The following is a 17,481-nucleotide window of genomic DNA, read 5'->3' as shown; positions in this document are numbered from 1 at the left end:
GTCATAAAACAACACGTGTACTACTGTTTCATGAGAAACGATTTGTTCTGTAAGCCTTCACCTGAAGTACAATAAAATATAAAAAAAAAAAAAATACTTGAGGATAAATCTGTCACTTGGAAACTGACAGTAAACTAAAGGCAAAGAAATAAATTTCTCTCCTTTGTGTTGTGATATTTAAATATGTTTTCTGTCTCCTTGAAGAGAAACCTGTTCTTCAGCTGGTATTGCTAGGTTTTCTAAAGGCCAGAATCAGTGTAATATTAATTTATTTTCCACTTCAGTTAAAATAATTATTTATGGTCTTTGAAGAAATTTGACATCAGATTTGATTTGTCTTGTCATGTGCCTTGTCAGAAATATTTTCATATCAGTATTAGGTAGACTAACTACTATTTAAAAAAATGAAAATCTCAGGGGCTTACCTGCTAACATCCTATCCCAGTGGCCGAAGGGCTGTGGTCGCTGTAGTGATACAGGTTCCTTTACCTCTAGTGCCTCTTAAAAAAAAAAAAAAAAATTCTGACTCATAGCGAAACCTACAGGGCAGAGTAGAACCCCCCGCACCCGCCATACAGTTTCCAAGGAGCAGCTGGTGGATTTGAACTGCCAACCTTTGGTTAGCAGTCAAGCTTTCAATCACTGTGCCACCAGGGCTCCCAGTCAAATCCAACCAACAGCTTGTTTTTGTATGGCCTGGAACTAATACATATGTGTGTTGTGTATATGTGTATAAATATATATATATATGTATGTATGTATTTACTTTTTTTAAAGGCTGTCAAAAATAAACAAGCAAAGCTATTGTTAGAAATCTCATATGTTCTGCAATGCATATAACATACTTTTTTTTTTCTTTAGTGTGGCACGCCCTTTAAAGAGAAAGGTTGCTGATCCCTCCCCTAGTGCTTTGGATTCCTCAGCTGGATTGTTTGCTTGGACCAGCTGATATGAGACTAGAGAAAATGCATGAGAAATTCACCAGCAATTGTCTTGGGCCTCCAGAGTGTGTGCATCACATACCAAATTCCGTTGGTCAAAACTCAGTCACGTAGATATACCTAGCCAAAAGGGAAGCTGGTTAAGCTGGATGCTCAAGAGGAAAAGGAAAATGATTTGGCTAATAACTAGATAGTCTCTGTCATATTTAAAATGTGACATTAAAAGCTGCCCAGTAGTAATAGATAATTAACGCTACATTTTGAAATAGAGTATTTTTTGGAATGCGTGTTTTATTGACCACTCTGTTGAAGGAAAGTCAGAGACTTCTCGTACATACTGTTTTCCTCCCTTTCCAGTCATCCTGGTGAATAACACCTTCCCAACCATTTACAGTTAGGAATATGTGACTAGCTGTGATCAATAAATTGGTACACCATTTTGGTAGCCAACTTTAACCTACTTCATGATACTTAGCTTATAACTACCTCTAAATTTTTCTTTGCTTATAGGCAATAAAGTAGAAGACCACTAATTACCTCATTGACCATATAGTTTGGTCAACATATTCACTATTGATGCACATGAACTTCCCTCAAATTCTGTTATTTGGCCTGTGAGGACCTCGTAATTCCTTACCCAGAAGGCCATATCTCTGTCAAGTGTGGGAAGAATATCATTTTTCAATAAAAATCTATTAGGTACAGTTGGATTACAGTGAAACATTTTTGTCACTAAAATTTGCATTGATCTAACTAGATGTGATCAGATGAAGTGTTTTTCCATGATCGTTTACTTTAAGATATATATGAAGAGTACAATAAATTTGAGCCTGCCTAGCTTTTGTAAGAAAAACCCATTTCTACGGATTCTCTACCGTAGAAATGATTTTTTTTTTTTTTAATTTCAACACAAATATGGTAGTCTTTGAGATCACCAGAGATATTTGGGGAAGGTACAATTATGTATCATAGATTTTAGGTAATGAGAATGCAAAATCTTCTTTATAATTTTTATTATGACCTCATAGTGCCCAAATACTGTTAAGACCTGAGCAAATTTTTAATCATTTCTAAGCATTTTGATATATTTTGAATCCGTTTTCAAGGTGGGGATTTTTTTTTTATCTTCTTACAGCTCTTCTCTTTCTTTTGTATGAGAATGTGTCAGTTCATTCTATTAATTTTAGCTATAAATGCCAATAAGCTCTTAATATATTGAAAACAACTTCTTTAAACTTTTAATAATAATTTTAAAAGATAATTGATTAGTTTGACTTCAAACAACTGAATATAAGAAATGCACATTTTAAAAATTGATAGAATGATATTCCAGATTTCTTTTGCTTCTAGTACTTCATTTTTTACTATGGAATTTAATTCAATAGATACATATTAACACAAATAAATGAATATAACAAATAAAGGTATGACATGAATGTCTTAAGAAAAGGAAGCTATTCTAACTGCTTAGAGGATGAGGAAAGATTAAATGAAGAACTTAAAGATGTGAGTGGAGTTCTGATGTGCCCAAAATCAGTAGTCATTGTGGTCATCAGAACTTTTCATTCAAGGGAGTAATGTTCTTTGATCTGCACTTTTAAATTAAGAGTCAAAGAGATTCAAACTGAAAACCAGAGAAGGGGCACTTATAGTTGTTTACATGAAATACGGAACTATTTCAATAAATGGCCCATAACATGATCATTGAATAAATAGAAGAAATGAGGGATTGAAGAAAGAAAAAAGATGCCTTCAAGGTTTTAAGCTTGGATTATTGGGAAAATGAAGGTGCTATGAGCTGAAACTGGAAAATGAGGAAGATAATGTACTTTAGGAAATGATGTGTTCAGTTTGAAATAGTTCCGTTTGAGTTTAAATATCCACTAGACAGTTAAAGGAGTCCTGGTAGTGTAGTGGTTAAGAGCTCGTCCCCTAACCAAAGGTTGGCAGTTTGAATCCACCAGCCATTCCTTGGAAACCGTATGGGACAATTCTATTCTGTCCTACATGGTCACTATGAATTGGAATCCACTCAATGGCAACAGTTTAACAGGTTAGACAGTTAAAAAATGGGTTGAGATAAATATCAGAGTAAAGTCAATGATAATAATAGCAACTATTTATGGAACAAAGGAGACTTGGTGGGGCACTGGTTAAGCACTGGCTGCTAACCAACTAAAAGATTGGAGGCTTGAACCTATCAGCTGCTCCACAGGATAAAGAAGTGTCAGTCTACTCCACTAAAGATTTATAGTCTTGAAAACCCTATGGGACAATTCTACTCTGTCCTACAGGGTTGCTATAAATTGAAATGCTCTTGAAAGCAATGGGTTTGCGCTTCATTTATGGAACACATATTCTAGGTTCTATGCAGAGCGTTTAATCCATGCCTTTGTACTTAGTCTTCATTAACCTTATGAAGTATGTATTGGCATTCTCCTTTATATATAAGAAATTGAAAACTTGTGAAGTTAACATAATAAGTACCACTCAGTTATTTCTAGACATGGAATTTATATCTATATTTGTATAACTGCAAATCCTGCATGCTCTTAACCCCCAAGCTCTGCTGCCTTTTATGATGATGGTGTAAATTTTGAATACTGCAGAAATCAGAGAGATAATGAGCAAATGTTTGGAGATAAAAGATAAAAGAACATAAGATCTAAAGAGCTGTGTGGGGAAGGGGAATAGCCATGCAAATGAGGCCAAAGCAGAGAATGCATCAGGAACAAAACTCTTCATGAGGTTCAAGGCCTGGGGAGAAGGGCTCATGTGAGGCCCAGAGAAGGCAGTTGTTTCTGTTACAAGCTCTTGTCTTTACTTTTCCATAACAAAATGCTCCAAAATGTGTTAGTATGAGATGTGTGCATGTGTGTATGTATGTGTGTGTGTGTGTGTGTGTGTGTGTGTGTGTGTGTGTGTGTATGAGTGTGTGGGTGTACATCAAGTGTGAGCAGAGCGTCAGTTTTTAATAACAAAACTACCAGGCCCAGGGGAATTACATTGAAACTATTTTTGCCACTAAATTTTGCACTGGGCTATCTAGAAGTAATCAGATGAGATGTTTTTCCACCATCTTTTACTAGATGCATCTGAAGAGTAAAACAAATGTGATCTTGCCTAGTTTTTGTAATAAATAATAATAATAATCAACTTTCAGAGAGTGAAAAATTGTTCTGAGGTTGATACAAAAATTTCATGAACCTAAAAGGACATGAGAAATTAAATGGCAGTGCTAAAAAAAAAAAAGCCAATTTTCTTATTCCATGTCTCCTTTTACTACTCCAATTTAAATTATTTAATTGCTGCGAGTTTTATTAATAAATTTTATTTTCTCTAGTTTTTGTAACACTTAGTGGTTAAATTTTCTTTGGCTTAACATCTCTACTTCAAAGCATACCCAACTCTAAATTTGTATGGTTGACTATTTTATTATTTTAGATGTAAAAGTGCTCCTTTAGACAGCCATTTTCTATTCCCAAATGACCTCAGTTTCCCTTTAATCTACTCATTCCCCTCCATAAGGCAAGCTCTGTGGGGGTCCTCAAATGGATCTGGCTTTGTCCTTACAGGCCAATTAGCTAAGACTTTGATCACACAAAAGGAAAAACACTGAAGAGCAGCCTTCTCCTTCTGGAAGCTTCCCTCTTGAGACCTCTAAGAAAAGCTTTGTTTCCTTATTTTTTCTTTAAGAATTAAGTAATCCCTGGGGGAAAGAATGTTACATCTCCAAGTTACTCACACTAACAATCTTGTATAAGTCACTGAGAAAATGTTTTAAATAAATAAAAAGCAGCACCACCACCAACAACAAAAGGTAGGCCATAACTCAGCCATGGAAAGCATTGGAGATACGCCTAATGCATTCTTCCTATTTACTCTTAAAAAACTGAAGTCCAGACTGTTTTCAGGGAGGAGATCTTGGTTTTTAAATTACTCCCTGTTTTTGGTTCCATGACATATTACTCTTTTGACCTTCAGAATCATGTCTAATATCATGTAGCTGACAGTTGCATAATGTACCAGTTGGAAATGTGGGCATTGTCTATCACAAAGACACTTTTTATTGTCCAGAGTGAGCAGACGACTTAGGAAACATTTCATGTTTCACAAACACTTATTCATCATGTCTTCTTCATTGGGGTTTGCACATAACTTTTTCAAGTCAATCGCATCATGAGAATTTAATCTATATTTTAAATCCTGCTGTGGTCAGGACTTAAGAATTTTGAGCTTTCACCTAAATCTTCACCAATCAAGAAGGCAAGGATTTGCCTGAGGTACTCAGAGCGACAACAAGAAAGTAAAAGAAATTACTCTGTAAACTCCCTGTGTGGCTTCCTGTTACAACTGAGATACTTTGCCTCAATTGTGAATAAAAAGCATAACGATATCCTCCCTAATGTGAGAATGATGCAGTCTGAGAGATACAGGCACAGCTGGAAGAACGCTATGGCTAAATCAGCTATGTTGGAACCAAAGGTTCATAACTTTTTGTTGCTGAACACCTAGGGAGAAATATTATTCAGACAAAATATTTTCAAAAGGGATTATATGTCTTTATGATTAGCAGTTCTTGCTGGGAATTAGATTTGTTTTGAGTAGAATAATTGAAAGAGAGACTACCCAGGTACCAGTTCATATTCTAATATACATTTTTCACTGTGACCACCTTCATTTCACCTACTCTGTTTCTAAACTCTAAATCATAGATTCTACTACTTTGACTTCAGTTTTTACTAGTTAACATCTGAGGTACTGAAGAACAAACAGTCCAAAAAATTGTAATGAGAATATCATTACTTTATGGAGTGGAAATGTTAATTCTATTTATGTTGGACCTAAACTGTTGGAAAAATGTTTAATGAAATTTATATGCTGCCATGTGTATGGGGGCAAGAGTAGGTATGACTGTGTATTTCCATTTTTTAATGATGGAGGATGTATATTTTAAAGTTAAAAATTCAAAACAGTTTTATAAATGTGATACAAGACCCCAGAGAAGAAGAATTATGTGCTTGGGATTTGCCTGCTCTGGTCAAAGCTGCTGTTCTAATCAGAAGCTCTCAGAGCAATTTTGTTCTACTTAATTTATTTTACCAAAGAAAATTGTATACTTTTCAAAGATTTGTAGATTTTAAAAAATCACAACATTCAATAAGCAAACAAGAAAAACAGAAGAGTTGGCCATGTCCCACCCTGCCCTGGTCTTATGGAAAGAGACCAGGTAGGGATGGGCAACACAAAACAGGCTACTGGTAGTAAGAAAATACTGGAAAAGCAGCAATATTAGTAATTATTTTGCAGTGTGGTATTTTGTGAATTTGCATTTTTTGGAAGTATACTCAAACAGCATACTATACATTTAAAAATCTAATGTTTAAAATAGTGTTTATTGTATCACTAATATGATACATCATCACCCGTCTTTCAGTTTGTCTTACTGTGATGGCCTGCATGTTGCTGTGATGCTAGAAGCTAGGTCACTGGTATTTCAAATACCAGCAGGGTCACCCACGGTGGACAGGTTTCAATGGAACAGCCAGACCAATACAGACTAGGAAGAAAGTCCTGGTAATCTAATTCTGAAAGTTAGCCAGTGAAAACACTATGGATCACAACAGAATATTGTCTGATATAGTGCTGGAAGATGAACCCCTAGCTTGGAAGACACTCAGAATATACAGTGGCTGCAACAATGGGCTTAAGTATACCAAGGATCTTGAAGCTGGTGCAGGAATGGGCAACACTTTGCTCTCTCATCATGAGTTGGAACTGACTTAATGGCAACTAACAAAAACAACAATATGGCACAATTGTGTAAGAATGTTGAGTTGGACTTTCAACTGTTCGGAATCCTAGCTGAAATTGAAATCTAAAACCGTAAGGGAATAAATAACTCACATTCTAAAAACTCCTACCCTTAAGCTCCCAAACATTTGAAAAATCTTCCCAACCACTTTTCATCATCACCCCACTATACCCCACACAGTCTATATATCAACCTATGTAAGAAGACAGAGAAAGAAAGAAAAGTGTGCTGTGCCTTGTGGGGAGGGCAATGATTGAGGTAAGAAGCCAACTTGCTGCCAGGAGAGGCTTTAGTTAATTGGTGGTGGTAGGAGGATTGTCCTTGGAAAATTGCTCTTATGGTTTGTGCTAAATAAGGAAAATTTGCACCTAAATTAACATCCCAAGGATATATATTAAACTGCAGAAATCGGAAAGGAACTCACCACCCCCACACAATCACACCGAAAGGGGAATTGGAGGCCTGTGCTGATGGGAAAATTGAAAAGAAAGTAGACAACTTCTCTATAAGAGGGTTCTCAGCATCAGTAAAAGCAAATAAAGCTTAAAGTTTCTCCAAGAACACCACGTCCACAATCTATGGGAAGCACACTAGTCCAAGGGCAGACTAAACTGGAGAAGACACTGGGGTCAAATATCACACCAATACGTAACCGGTTGGGTACTAGATCTGTTTCACAACCCTTTTCCCTGCCTTCAACACTAGAGGATTTTGTATTCCAAAGTCTTGGCACAACTGCATTGTTCTTCTATTCTTCTAAGTCCACTGAACCAAAGAATAGATTTGATGCATTGAACACTAAAGACCCAAAACCAGGTGAGTTGTGGAAGGACATCAAGGACATCATACATGAAGAAAGCAAAAGGTCATTAAAAAGACAGGAAAGAAAAAAAAAGACCAAAATGGATGTCAGAAGAGACTCTGAATCTTGAATATAGAGTAGCTAAAGTGAAAAGAAGAAATGATCAAATAAAAGAGCTAAACAGAATATATCAAAGGGTGGTTTGTGAAGACAATCTAAAGTATTATAATGAAATGTGGAAAGACCTGGAGTTAGGAAAACAGAAGGGAAGAACACACTCAGCATTTCTCAAGCCGAAAGAACTGAAGAAAAAATCCAGCCCTGGAGTTGCATTATTGAAGAATTCTATGGGCAAAAAATTAGAACGATGTAGGAAGCACCAAAAGAAGATTGAAGGGATACTCAGTGTCACTGTACCAAAAAGATTGGTCAGGAGGTAACATATGATGAAGAGCCGATAGTACTGAAGGAAGAAATCCAAGCTACACTGAAGGCATTGGTGAAAAACAAGGCTCCATGAATTCATGGAATACAAATTGAGATGTTTCAACAAACAGATGCAACACTGGAAGCTCTCACTTGTCTGTGCCAAGAAATTTGGAAGACAGCTCTCTGGCTAACCGACTGGAAAGATCCATATACTTGCCTATTCCAAAGAAGGGTGATCCAACGGAATGCAGAAATTATCAAACAATGTCATTAATATTGCATGCAAGTAAAATTATCCTGAAGATAATTCAAAAATGGTTGCAGCAGTGCATTGACAGGCAACTGCCGAAATTCAAGCCGGATTCAGAAGAGGACATGGAACGAGGCATATGCTGATGTCAGATGGATCTTGGCTGAAAGCAGAGAATACCAGAAAGATGTTTACCTGTGTTTTATTTATTATGCAAAGGCATTCAACTGTGTGGATCATAACAAATTTATGGATAACATTGCAAAGAATGGGAAATCCATACCACTTAATTGTGCTCATGAGGAACCTGTACATAGACCAAGAGGCAGTTGTTTGATTAGAACAAGGGAATAGTGCATGGTTTAAAATCAGGAAAGGTGTACGTCAGGGTTGTATCCTTTCACCATACTTATTCAATCTGTATGCTAAACAAATAATCTGAGAAGCTAGTCTGTATGAAGAAGAATACACCATAAGGATTGGAGGAAGACTTATTAACAACCTGCATTATGCAGATGACACAACCTAGTTTGCTGAAAGAGAAGAGACTCGAAGAACTTACTGATAAAGATCAAAAACCACAGCCTTCAGTATGGATTACACCTCAGCATAAAGAAAACAAAAATCCTCACTACTGGACCAATAAGCAACATCATGATAAACGGAGGAGAGATTGAAGTTGTCAAGGATTTCATGTTACTTGAATCCACAGACAACGCCCATGGAATCAGCAGTCAAGAAATCAAACTACGTGTCGCATTGGGCAAATCTGCTGCAAAAGACCTTTGTAATGTGTCAAAAAGGCAGCAATGTCACTTTAACGACTAAGGTGTGCCTGACCCAAGTCATGGTATTTTCAGTCACCTCATATGCATGCAAAAGCTGGACAATTAATAAGGAAGACCGAAGAAGAACTGATGCCTTTGAATTGTGGTGTTGGTGAAGAATATTGAATATACCATGGGCTGCCAGAAGAATGAACAAATCTGTCTTGGAAAGAAGTACAGCAAGAATACTCCTTAGACGCGAGGATGGTGAGATTTTGTCTCACATACTTTGAACGTGTTATCAGGAGGGACCGGTCCCTAGAGAAGGACTTCATGCTTGGTAAACTAGAGGGTCAATGAAAAAGAGGAATACCCTCAATGAGATGGATTGACACAGTGGCTGCAACAATGGGCTGAAACATAGCAACACTTGTGAGGGTGGTGAAGGACTAGGCAGTGTTTTGTTGTTTGTACATGGGGTTCCTATAAGTCAGAACCAATTCCACGGTAACTAACAACAAACAACAACACCACCCAACACAAATTGATATGAAAGATGGATAATGAAGACTTGGAATAAGTTACGAGATAGGGCGTATCTTATTTATTGACAGTGTACACAAAGTTATGAAATCTTGTAAAATGCCACCAGCGGATGGAAATAGAATTTGGTATACCATGGTTAAAAGCAGTTTGTATAGCTGATTTATGTTTACCCCAAGCATTTGAAAGTCTTCAATAAACCAGGTACACATGACATCTTTCTCCTCACTTCCGGTTACTATTGGTCATACTGATGATCTTACTGTCTAATAACTTGGTACTACTTGTAAGAGGCAGACTCAAGAATTAAGCAGTGCATTAGCCTCTCTTCCTTGCAATCAAATAAACCTAAATAAAACCTACACAATATATTTTAAAATATTTTCTTCAAAAAGTAGTTTCAGATATGCTTATTAATTATGAAAATACACATCAAAACAAAACAGGAAAGGTACCAAAATGATAGTAACATTTACAGTTTAGTGGTAGAATTATGAATAGTTTCTTCTTTACATGTCTTCCCCCTCCAAATTTTATAATAATAGCCAGTATTAATTAAGCATCTAACAAATGTTAGGTACTCTTGTAAGTACCTCACATACACTCATTTAACTCCTCACAACTATTCCAAGAAACAGGAAAAACATTATTAGTCTCATTTTACAAGTATGAATATGAAAATACTTAATATATTAATTATATACATGTTTATATAATCTCTGAGGAGATTATATGACATTTCTAAAACCATACAGCTAGTAATTGACAGAGCCTGAATATAAACCCATGCAATTTTACTACAGAAGCTTGAGCCTAAATTTTTTTTTTTTAAGTGTGCTTAAGGTGCCAAATTTCTTTCATCTGGAAAATGTGTTGTCTTAAGCTGGTTTCTCTAGAGAAACAGAACCAGTGAAGCATATATATATATATATGGAGAGAGAGAGAGATTTATCTAAAGGAAATGACTCAAGTGGTTGTGGGGGCTGGCAAGTCCCAAAGTCTATGGGTCAAGCATCAGCTGGAGGCTTCTTCTGACTCACATGGTTGCAGGGTTGACAAACCCAGAATCAACAGGTAAGATGAAAGGCTGCTGACTCACAGGGCTGCAGCACTGGCATATCCCAAAGTCGACAGATCAGATGGCAAGCTGCTAGCTCAAGTCCCAAAAACTGGAGGTCAGATGATGATGAGCCAGACAAAGGATCCAGAGCAAGCAAGTGAGCTTTGCCTGAATGTCCATGTATATGTTGGGTACAGTCCACACCTCTGGGAAAACTCCCCTTACAACTGATTGGCTGATCACATCAGATCACATCATGGAAGTGATTACATAATATCACAAAATGGAGGATAATTACATCAGATCACAAAAATGGAGGATAATTACATAACGCTGAGAATCATAGCTTATCCAAGTTGAAACATAATGTTAACTATCACATATATCAAGAACTAAAGGAGTATGAGATTTTATCCTACTTGCAAGCTAAGAAATTAGCCTGCCACATTTTTGTGGATACTAGGAGAAAGCATAAGACTCCTGGATCAGAAGCATAGGACAGTATATTACTCACAGCAATAGCAGTAACAGGGAAATTATCATTTTTCTTGTGCCAGTTCTCTGAGTCCCACAGGGTAAGGTGAAGAGGTTTCGGTGACATCTGCACACACTGTGGATGGCATTAGAGGAGAAATATCTTACACTTATCCCAGACTATAAGCATGTTTAATCATTTCTCCAGAGGGAGACACTACCTGTACCTTCAAAGACTGTAAGCAAACCTGCCCTTTATTCTAAAAGGAAAAACTATTTCTGTTTTTTAAAGCTTTTCATTACATAAACATCTTGAAGAGTTAGTCTGGAGTAAACACCAAGAGTGCCTCTGGTCACAAGATCTCCAGAAACATGACAGACCCGTGGAGAACTATTTCCCTATAAAGGTTTGTAAAAATCACTATCAATGGTGATGCTATGAAAATGTTACATGACACATTGGCAATGGAATTGGATTAAACATTTTTTCCTGGAATTTTTTGCCAATCAGAAAAAACATATACAACAAAAGATAATTTTCTTTATGTCATATTTATATTGGATCATTTATATCTGCTTTGCACAATACATATGCCCCCAGAAAAAGATGCTCCTTTATCTTTTCAACCCTGAGAGCATATCTCATTCCCTTTCAGGAGACCCCAGGCTTTGTATCTTGAAATATGTCTCCAATCGTAACTGAAATTTACTATGAGAAAGACTAGTCTATTTCCATTATAAAATACTTGATATTTTATAACAAACTTGTACTGGCAGTACTGAGATTCAACCAGCTTTATGACTTAGAATTGACTTTCTCCTGCTGTTCAATAATATTTAATATAAATACAATTAAAAATATTTAATATAATCATCAGTGACTTGGAGGTTGAAAGATGCCGTGAAAGTCTGATAGCATTAATAATTTTAATGGGGGCATATTTTTGTCACATGTTTAAAATATGCTTAAATATACAATGTGTTGGAAATGAAGAGTGGATTACTGTGTATATCCAAAGAGAAATCGGGAGAGACAAAGATGAGATAATTAGTATTCACTACTTTTCTTTCTATTTAGTCTTCACAGCAATCTGCTCATAAGGAAAAACTCTTGACTATCATCACTATCAGAAGAAGCCTCTTTTCTTAGACTGCTCATAAGAGTACCCTAGAAGGAGATGAGTAGGGCACATAAGGACATAGCTTGGAAATATGAATGAAGTTATTTTATTATGAATCAATAGTCATAACCGCTTACGATTGCAGGGGCCTTTGCATTTTACTAAGCACGTTTCATGGATTTTCCTTCCATCTTCACAATAAAACAATGATATATGTGATGTGATCTCTCTTTTATAGGTAAAAAGCTGAGGTGCAGAGAGTTTACATAATTGTACTAACATCACAAGTTGCTGAACAGCAGCTGTGGGATCCAACCCTATTTTGTGTGAGGAAAAAAGGAAAGTAATATTAAAAAACACAATATTCGTAGTGGACCGGTTTCCTAAGGCTGCCGTTGCAAAGTACAACAGAGTGGGTGGCTTAAAAGAATGGAAATTTATTGTCTTATGGTGCTGGAGGCTCATGTTCTGAATTTAGGGAATCAGTATGCCATGTTTTCTCGGAAGTTTCTAAGGGAAGATCCTTTCTTTATCCTGGCTTCTGGTAGTGTCAGACATAACTCCATCCCCATATGGTTGTATTCCTTCTGTGTCTCTACTTCTCTTTTATAAGGACACCATTCAGACTGGATTAGAGGTCATCCTACTCCGGTATGTCCTCATGTTAACTTAGCTGATATCTTTAAAGACCCTGTTTCCAAACAACGTCATATTCACAGGTACCAAGGGTTTAGATTACAGCATATCTTTTTGGAGAGACACAATTCGATCATAACACATAGAAAAAACCCTGAATTTTGACTTTTTATGGTGTTGGTAAATAATGAGTGCCTACATTTTTAACCTGTCTACATTACCCTCCCCAAAGAAAATTGGCAAATAGAATTTCTTTTTTCTTTTCTTATTGCTTACACAAGTTTGGGGGATTAATAAAGTAGATTCACAGAACGTAAGAGCTAGAGAAACTAGCCAACTTTCAAGGCTTTTGGGTCCATGGTTCCCAAGCGTGGCTGAATATCAGAATCACCTGGAAAACTCTCAAAATAAATTTACTGGGCCAGCCCTTTGGATATTTTTATTCAATATATTTAGAATGAATCATAATCTTAATGTTAACTCTCTAAGAATTCTGATGATTAAAAGGCATCTTGCCCCATGTGACACATGGAATAATGGTTTCCATTACCTACCTCTTGTGTATAAAGTGAGAACACCAGTTTCTCAAGCATTATATTTTTGTATTACACCTTTATTTTCTTCCTTGTCCTTAGAATTATACACATATAGCACCTCATATGCATGTATGTAACTGTATGTATTTTCAATACTCTTACATTCTAGGAAGAGTGTGTATCCAAAACCCATATTTAACTACCAATAACTATGTGACTTTGAGTCAGTTACTTAACTTACAAGACTTTCAGTTTTTTCATTTGTAAAAGGGGGATTTTTTTTTAATTATACTTTAGATGAAGGTTTACAGAGCAAAAAATTTTCTCATTAAACAATTAGTACACATATTGTTTTGTGGCTTTCATTGCCAACCTCACGACATGTCAACACTCTCCCCTTCTAGACCCTGGGTTCCCCATTACCAGCTTTCGTGTCTCCTCCTGCCTTCTCGTCCTTGCCCCTGGGCTGATGTGCCCATTTAGTCTCGTTTTCGTTTTATGGGTCTAATATTTGGCTGAAGGGTGAACCTCAGGAGTGACTTCAGTACGGAGCTATAGGGGTGTCCAGGGGCCATACTCTCAGGGTTTCTCCACTCCTTGTCAGACCAGTAAGTCTAGTCTTTTTTTTCTTTTTTTCTGTGAGTTAGAATTTTGTTCTACGTTTTTATCCAGCTTTGTCCGAGACCCTCTATTGTGATCCCTGTCAGGGCAGTCGGTGGTGGTATCCGGGCACCATCTAGTTGTGCTGGACTCAGTCTGGTGGAGACTGTGGTAGTTGTGGTCCATTAGTCCTTTGGACTAATCTTTCCCTTGTGTGTTTGGTTTTCTTCTGGATTGTTGTTTTTGTAAGGTGCCATAGAGTCAGTTCCAACTCAGAGCAACCTTATGTACAACAGAACAAAACACTGCCTGGTACTGCAATACTTCTAATGATCTCAGAGTTTGATGTGAAGTTTAAAAAGAAAAAAAAATTGCCATTGAGTTGATTCCAACTCATAGCGGCTATACAGACAGAGGAACACTGCCCGATAGGATTTCCAAGGCTGTAATCTTTACTGAAACCAACTGGCAAATCTTTCTCCTGCAAAGAGGCTGGTGGGTTCAAATCTCCAACATTTAGGTTAGCAGCCCAACACTTAACCACTGCACCACCAGGGTTCAGAAAATTTAAACAAAGTGCTTGGAACATAGTTGATGTAAAACACATTTTATTAATAATTTTATCATATTTTATCTATATTTCATCAACACACCATATTACTAATAAAACACAAAGTGTCAACCTAATTTTTTTTTAACTGCAAAAGATCTCATTGGCAATAGTTATACTGAACTTGCGTGAATATGCTATATTTGCCAAACCAGTCAATGGAAGTATTTCTTTAACTGTAGGCTAATTTCACTCTTCAAGTTAAGAAACAGTAGCCTTTCAAATATATACTAATCTCTTAAACTATATCTACAGTCTTGTTGTCAGTGTCTGCAGAATTGAATATATGACTGGGTTTCTATATTGAGAGAAAATTACCCCCTTAGACTGTGGCACAGTGGTTAAGAGCTCAGCTGCTAATCAAAAGGTGAGCAGTTCAAATCCACCAGCCGATCCCTGGAAACGCTATGGGGCAATTCCACACTTTCCTATAGGGTCGTTATGAGTCGGAATCAACTCGATGGCAACAGGCTTGGTTTTGGTTTTTTTTTTTTTTAGACTGTTGAAGTGGCTATGGTTGGAGACAGGCAGGTCAGGCACACATCTCAGTGTCCCACCTTTCCTCTCCTTTTCTCCTTGCTTGCTCTCAATTTGGTGAGTTCTTTTGGTTTATTGGAAAGTAGAATCTCAACTATAGATTAGATCAAATTTTTGGTAAAATAATTTGAAAACATTTTTCTTATACCTGCAATAATTATGTAAAGCTGCTTGTAAAATAATAGTTTGATGTTTAATCTATGAAAATGATTTGAACTTGTTTTGTTAGTATATTATTGATGATGATTACCTTACCAACATAAAAAAAAATGCTTCTGAAAACTTGGGTCTTTCTCTTATGTGTATGAGTGATTGATGAAGCAGCCTTTATGTGCAATATACTGTGGATAGCAGGAACAGCAACTTTGCTTCTTTATGAGACTGAGTTTTACTACTGAGCTCCCCATAAATATCAAGTTATAAATAAATTGTACCTCACAAGTGCTTCAGCTCAATTCCAGGCTGCTCACTAATTGGCCTGCCACAGATGGCCACAACCAAATAATTAACAATTAGATTACCCCATTGTTACAAATTTACTCTGAAAATAGCAAGACAAGTGGCTTTTGACAAGAGGTTACAGAAGAAAGGTGTAGAACAACTTGTTAAATATTAAATAATATTAAACAATACTCTAATTCAAAGTCATTTTCTCTCTGAAATACAACTCTAACTTACCAGTCACTGTCAGCATTGTGGTTACATAGAGCACATGGATTTATACAAATACACATAAATACAAACACGATTAAAATAGAAAATAAAATGGAAGTGTACTATGAAATATTACTTTGGATCCCTGTTTCATGCAGATGTTATAGACAGGACCATCCTGATGTGATCTTTCTAGTAATCTCGGTAACTAAGTTCCCTTGAAGAGAATGAGGGGGGGAATATTCTTGTGCCATGTTTTGTGCTATGATCTGTTTTTGGATAGCTACAAGAAGAGTATTAAAAGTGCTAAGCATGAGTTAGTAAATATACTTCTAATAAGGAATGAGAAACTTGAAAGAACTAAAAAAGCAATACTTGTATGTTAATATCTCATTTCTTCAGTCTATGTGTTGGAGAAACTTATTATTGTTGTGAGTTGCCACAGAGTCCTCTCTGACTCACGGGGACCTTACTGTAACAGAACGAAACATTGCCCAATCCTGTGCCATTTTCATGAACTTTGGTATGTTTGAATCCATTGTGTGGCCATTGTGTCAATCCATCTCATTGAGGGTTTCCCTTACACTCAACTTTACCAAGTATGATGTCCTTTTCTAGGGATTGGTCTTTCCTGACGACGTGTCCAAAGTAAACAAGACAAAGTTTCACCATCCTTGCTTCTAAGAAGGATTAGAGTTTTATTTCTTCCAGGTGTTGGAGGATAGTTGGAATAAATATGTAAAAGGAAGGTCTCCTGGGTTTACATGAGTCAGGCAACATGTGCAGAATTTAATGAACTACATTGCACATCTGGCCACATCTTGTCCAATTACCTAGCACCCATTAATTTTAAAGTGTTTTTCACCTTAGTGACGATTAAGGCATAGATGTGCATCAGCAGAGAATAAAGAAGGCTACATCTTCCTTTTTATTTTCAGAAAACTTATTTCTCACAGAGGGATAATCTTTGAGTCACTACTTCCTTTTTTCAGCCTGTTCCAGGAGAGCACCATATTTTGTTTATCTGATGGGTTCAGGAGGTTTCTAAGAGACTGCATTTCTTAGAACTTAGAGAACTCTGAATGCACTCCTAATTAACACCTAAATTCTTCCTTTGAGGCGAGACAGAGACTTTCTTTGCAAAACAACGTCTGGAGCATTTGCAAATCTCAGCTTGCTTCCCATTTTTAGGGGTTGCAGTTCTTGTGACCAGAAATGCAAGTGGCAGCAAATTTATTACAGTCAGAGACGAGGAACAGTTAAACTAAAAATGATCTCTGATTGAGAATAGCAACACTAGATGTCTGACATCTGTTTCTCTAGTTGTTTTAAAACTCAACATAGACGAAGCATTTTAAATCATAATGAATTGCATACTCCCAATTCAAGGCATATGATTATCAAAAAGTTCAGCGGCTTCATTTTACAAGATAACTAATTTTTAAATAGACAACCATTAAAACACTTGACAAAAAACTGAGCAGTTCATATATGTTAAGACATGCTTTTAAATGTTTTGAACTTCAGCTGTTTCTTTTGCTGTTCTTAGTAAAAAGAATGTGCCAAAATCTGGAATGTGAATATATATACTCATATAACCTTTTCCTAAATAAAAGAGAGCATCTTTGGGATAGTTTCATGAGGTTTGAAATAATAACTGCTCCCTCTGCTGAAGTAAATCCTTACCAAAATAAATCTGTTTTGAT

This window comes from Trichechus manatus, unplaced genomic scaffold (assembly GCF_000243295.1).
Source record: "Trichechus manatus latirostris isolate Lorelei unplaced genomic scaffold, TriManLat1.0 scaffold00012, whole genome shotgun sequence".
Taxonomy (NCBI): Eukaryota; Metazoa; Chordata; class Mammalia; order Sirenia; family Trichechidae; genus Trichechus; species Trichechus manatus.
The sequence above is the reverse complement of the archived record's forward strand: the minus strand, read 5'-3'. Positions refer to the sequence as shown.